Consider the following 6,021-nt stretch of genomic DNA (forward strand, 5'->3'; position numbering starts at 1 on the left):
AGCAGTCAGCCTCAAGGCTATGAACTAAGCCACCTACACTAAAGAGCAGACACAGGCCTTCAGGATGTAGACCGCCAGCTTCTCCTCATGGCTGTTTCTTTTTGGACGCTTGTTTGAAAAGTAATGCAGCTCCTCTACTAACTATGTCCACAGACCGACACCTAGGCTGTTCCACAGCACATACTCTCCTCTTGGCAAGGACCACCTTCACTTCCAGTGAACCCATGAAGTGCAATGATTATCTTTCAGGCACCCCAAAGCAGTTCTACTTCTTACCATACATATAGCACAACCCTTCAACTTCATTTTAGTATCACCTCTAATATCATAGTGAGAAGATCAGGTCCAGGCTAATAAGGTAAGCCCATCCAGACATATCACTCCTCAAGAGCAGACTCAGCTGGTGCTGAGTGTCTTTACACCAGGACAGAGCAGGGCCTTGCAGAGCTGAGCTGCAGCCAACCACAGCCAGGGGAGGCAGCTGCACACACAGCAGTGGGAAACTCCCCAGCACTGTGAGCATTCCACAGTAGCTACTGTGTGACACTGGGATTCTGAAAAAATATTTTTAGAAATCTAAAGCATGAAAGTGCAGATGAGTTTTAGCCCTGCTTATCATGCATGACTGCTTGGTCTGAACTTACCATTTCATCTTGCTGCCAGGAATTTTTAGTTTCAGCTGAAAACAGTGCAGTACTTGGAGTGAATGATATCAATGAAAAATGGGTTGGCTTATGTCATCATCAACATCATCTAATCTTAACCATTTCCTTAAGAAACTTCTATTACTTGTTTCATGTGTTAGCATCATCAAGGTTGGTGGAGATCTCTAAGATCATTGAGTCCAACCATTAACCTGTCACTCTGCTGGAACCCCTAAACCATATCCTCCAGCATCAGATACAGATGCCTCAACACTTCCAGGGATGGTGACTCCACCACCTCCCTGGGCAATATCCCAGTGCCTCAACACCCTCACAGAGAAAACATTTCTCCTAACATCTAATGTGACTCTGCCCTGGCTCAGCTTATGGCCATTCCCTCTAGTCCTCTCCCTGCAGCCCTGGCAGGAGAGATCATCATCCCCCACGTCTCTACAACCCCTGTCAGGGAGTTGTAGAGAGTCATGAGATCACCCCTGAACCTCTTCTCAAGGCTAAACAAATCCAATTCCCTCAGCTGTTCCTCATACAACATGTTTTTTTAACTGGGGTTTAATCTAGAAGAGAAGACCTTGTTTTTTTGGTCAAGATTAGCTTTTGGTTCTGCAGTAAAAGTCTGCCTAGATTTGCTGAGGATATGAGAACTTCCTAGTCACCTCTGCAGAGACACGTCGCTGTCTTTAGAGACAGTCTCGAAAGTTTTTTGCCTTTAAAAGATACATTCTACAAAAATTCTCCAGAAATATGGATGATCTGCTCCCCCATGGCATCAACACACCAAGCAACAGTGGTATCATGGAGCCATGGAAGGAAAGATATGGTTCATATGTTTTATTTGTTTTTCAGACTTCTGAGTCCTATTTGGAAATTATGTTAGACTAGTATGCCCAAGAAAAATTAGCTTCTTAGAATCCATTCATAAATGCTTCACCAGAAGCTGTCTATGACTTGAACTTGAGCTTCTTCTGGAAGCACTCTATGAAAATTGTATATACAATCTTCCTCACAGGACTCTGCTGTGCTCACTCTGTGAATAAATCAAGACCACGAAACAAAGAACACTATTTTGCATTTAGTATCCTTATCCATTAAAGGTATCCAGGAGAGCAGAAGTAATGGTATGGAGAATTACAGTTGAATACCAGCACTGAAAAGAGAAAATGGATCTTGACAATAGAATAGCCTTCCACAAAGCCCATCTTCGATGAACAACTCAAACATCAGACCTGCACAGACTGCCAGGCATCTTTTGTTCATGACCAATGTAAACTTAAAACCACACTAAGAGAAGGAAAAAACCAACAAAAAATGAGTCAAATACCTTTTCCAATACACCTCTGCAAGCTATTACTGAAGCTGACTGATGCCATTCCTCATTCACCTTGTCTTGCTCAAATGCATGTGTGAGAGAAAAGAAATGGATTGTGTCACCTCTTAAAAATTAAAAGAAAACAAAAACTCCTTCTTGTGACGCTCTTTGAGCTCTTGGGTACTTTGACAAACTGCTTACAAAACTCCCAACAAGGATAAGTCACTTGTCACAGGCACCTAGGCCAGGACTGGGAACCACACCTCCAAGGTTTACATCAATTATGGGCTAACTGCTCTGCTGTTAAAATCAAAGCAAGACTTCTGCTGAATTCTATCTAATTACTTCGGTCCTAAGGCTTTTCCTGCACCCAGCAGAGCCCCTAGTGAGTCAGCAACAGGTGTTTCAGTCCATTTCAGCCCCTCACACCTAATAAGGGTCAGAGAATCCACTGCTCCAGAAACACAAAGCTAGGATGTTTAAAAGGCAAGAGGGAACTATTATGTCCTCTCCCATCTCCCCTGCAAGAGTATAATATCAGAATTCTTTTACAGAAAACAGCACAGAATGAAGGGCAATATCCTGTCTAACCAGAGAAAGATGAACAGCTAGTATTCTCCTGGATTTCTGGTGTCCTTCACAGCCCACCTTGAAGGCCAAGTTTGAAATTCCAGCATCAAACACTCAAACTACAGTGGGCACCTTCTGTAAAGTGAAAATTACATGAGGGTTTTTCATCATGTTTGGGGTAAAATACATTAGTTTAATTCACCTTTGAAAGGATCTAGTAACTTTTTTATTCCTGTAAGCACCTGTAAGATTTAAAGCTTACTCTGCTATTGCAGCTCTCAAGTACAGGCCCTAAGTGAAACTGAAACACACTTATAAAGCAGCAGGTTTACACCTCAAATCACCTTGTAAATAATAAAACAAAAGTCCAGTTCTAATATGACCTGTAACAATTGCTGCATAGCATCTGAGAACGGTTTCATCTTTGTATGGATGTTTCACAGTGTGTGCAAAAGACTGCCCATTTACAGGGCATGAAGCTCCAAGAATGGAATTTGGTGGACTCATCCTGAAAAGGTACAATTCTTCTAGTTAACACACAGCAGCCTGAGCATGAAGTTTCTGAACTAAGGCACCTTATTATAGAGACATGTGGAGACTTGAGACAGGTTTGCTTTGGTTTTTGGTTGGTTGTGGAAGTTTTGATAGCCAAGTAAATCAAAAGCAACAAGATTTTAAAATTGAAATGAAGCTGCAGTTCCAGGCACATAGAATCATCAAGGTTAGAGGAGACCTCTAAGCCCAACCATTAACCTGTCACTGCTGGAACCCTGAACCATATCCTCCAGTGTCAGGTCCAGGCACCTCTCGAACACCTCCAGGGATTCCAGGTCGACTTTCACCACCTCCCCGGGCAATCTATTCCAGTGTTTGGCCACCCAAACAGGGAAAAAAGTTCTCCTAACATCTAATCTGAATCTGCCCTGTCTCAGCTTATGACCATCCCCTCTAGTCCTCTCCCTGCAGCCCTGGCAGGAGAGATCATCCCCCACCTCTCTATAACCCCTGTCAGGGAGTTGGAGAGCGCCATGAGGTCACCCTTGAGCCTCTTCTCAAGGCTAAATAGACCAAATACCCTCAGCAGTTCCTCATATGACACGTTTTCCAGACCTTTTCTGCCCTCACTGCCCTTGGCTGGACTTGCTCCAGCACCTCAATGTCCTTTTTGCAGTGAGGGGCCCAAAGCTGAGCAGAGCACTGAGGTGTGACCTCCCCAGTGCCCAGTGCAGGGGGATGAGCTCTGCCCTGGTCCTGCTGCCACACTATTCTTGACACAGGCCAAGATGACACTGGCCTTCTTGGCCACCTGTGCACAGTTGGCTCATACTGAGCAACTTTCACCAGCACTTCCAAGTCCCTTTCTGGCTAACAACACTCTCACCTCTCCTCCCCCAGCCTGTAGCACTGCATGGGGTTGTTACATCCCAAGTGCAGGACACAGCACTGAGCCTTATTGAACCTCAAACATGTAACAATCAGACTGAAAAACTTCACGTTAAAAAAGCTGTCATAGACAGGAGTAAGTGTAGCATTAAATTTGTAGTTGCCAAACATCCACACAATTTGGACAAGCAATGCAGTAAATCCTAATGTTAAAACCCCTACTCCCTAAAACTATTTTTATGGATTATCCAGCACTCAAGCAAATGAAAAATTGTACTTTTCTCTTAAGTATCCATGAATCTTCCTAGTCTCCTTTTACAAGCATGTATAAGAAAAGCCAGGAAATTGGATACTAAATCAACCTTACCTAACATCATGTCTCTGACAGTATCGCATGAGCCAGAAGAATGTGTAAGAACACGTCGTTTCCTTCTGGTTGCTAATCACACATAAGCTTTGGATTTTAGGATTAATCCTAACAATCAATTTTTAAAGTGGTATTAATTTATACAGATATTTAGAAAAATCTGTACTCGCTATCATCTGTCCAATTCCTTTTTTAATCTTGTTTAATTCTCAGTCTCCACAACTTCCTGTAGCAGATGAGCTTTACAGTCTAATTACATGATGCATGAAAAGGATATCCTTTTAATTGCTGCAGATTTTCTAACTTTTGGCCTCATTTATCAAATCCCCCTCCTCCTGGCTGCCTTTTCTCCCCAGTTCTTCCACCACAAGGCCAGGCAGAACTAAAGCTCTCTAGCTCTGCTGTTTCCAGACCATTCATATTTTACTGTTACACCTGCTCATTCCCTTCCAAAGGTAAGATAGTTCAGCCTTTTCACAAACAAACTTTTCCACACCCTTCTGCATTTGGGATGCCTCTTCCTAAAGAGCTCAATAGCCTGAGACAGTATCTCAAACAAACAGACAACAAAAAAAAACACCTCCACAAAAAAACAATTCCAAAAGAACCTTAACAGTAACCGATGAGGCTGCACCTCTGGCTTACATAAAAGTATTGTAGATTTCTTTCAATCAGCTAAGCCAACCAGGTGAAAAAAAGGAGCTCATGCATAAGGCATGTTTGCCAGAGGCCTTGAGAAGCCTGTACACATGTCCAGGTCAATTCAGAATTTCCTAAGGTAAGCACGCACACAGAAGTAAGTCTCTTGCTACTACACATGGTACATGCAAAGCCACATGAATTAACCACATTGCCCATTTATTCACAGAACAAAACCAACCACTTGCAAACTGCAAAAAGAATTCATTTATTGCCAAGAGTCTAGTCTTACAGGGTTCTCCTCAGGATCAAGACCTACAATTTATGTGGCAGTTAAACACCACTAAAAAGTTTCACATACCCAAGTAAGGAAAGCAGAGCATTTACTTGTAGAAGACAAGGTGCATTTCACATAACAGAGCTATTGTGATTAGAAATGAGGGATTAAAAACTACTCTTGCTGTGAGATTCAAAACCCTATTTGCAAACAGAGGTAAAGTACTGCCATCTTATATGGGAAAGGCTTAAAAAAAAGCACAGTGCTAACTTAACCTCTAAGTTTCAAAAGGGAGACAGGACTGAAAAAAAACCCCGACCCTGTATAGGAACTTGAGTGTCAAAGACATCTTAGACTCTTTTGTGACCCCATTAGCATAAGGGAAAAGAAACGGTCACTCATTCAGGATGGCCCAGCTAATAGGTTTTCCCTGCAAAAATGATTCTCACCACTCTGCCATCGTTTTCTGCTGCAGCTTTTATGGAGACAGGAAAGGGCAAAGTACAGGGTTCACGATGAGCCAGACATCCTAATGCTCCGACTCTGCTACTCCCACACTGCCCAGGCCTGTGAGCCCTCCCACCTGCCTGTGAATCTGCTGAGGGCCAACACCATCACAAAGGGCTCGAGAGCTGTTACAACTTCATACTACTGGTGTGCCTGTAACCTTAGCACATTTATTATTCAAAGTAAATGCTAAAGCTAATTAGATAACAGCATTTTCAAGTCACCATTTCAGTAGTTTGTTAGGGACTGGAATGCAGAAGGGGAGCAGTGACAAAGAGCCACAGTCTTGCTTTTGACATTACATAGA

Source organism: Acanthisitta chloris, unplaced genomic scaffold, assembly GCF_000695815.1.
Source record: "Acanthisitta chloris isolate BGI_N310 unplaced genomic scaffold, ASM69581v1 scaffold8902, whole genome shotgun sequence".
In the NCBI taxonomy this organism is placed as follows: Eukaryota; Metazoa; Chordata; class Aves; order Passeriformes; family Acanthisittidae; genus Acanthisitta; species Acanthisitta chloris.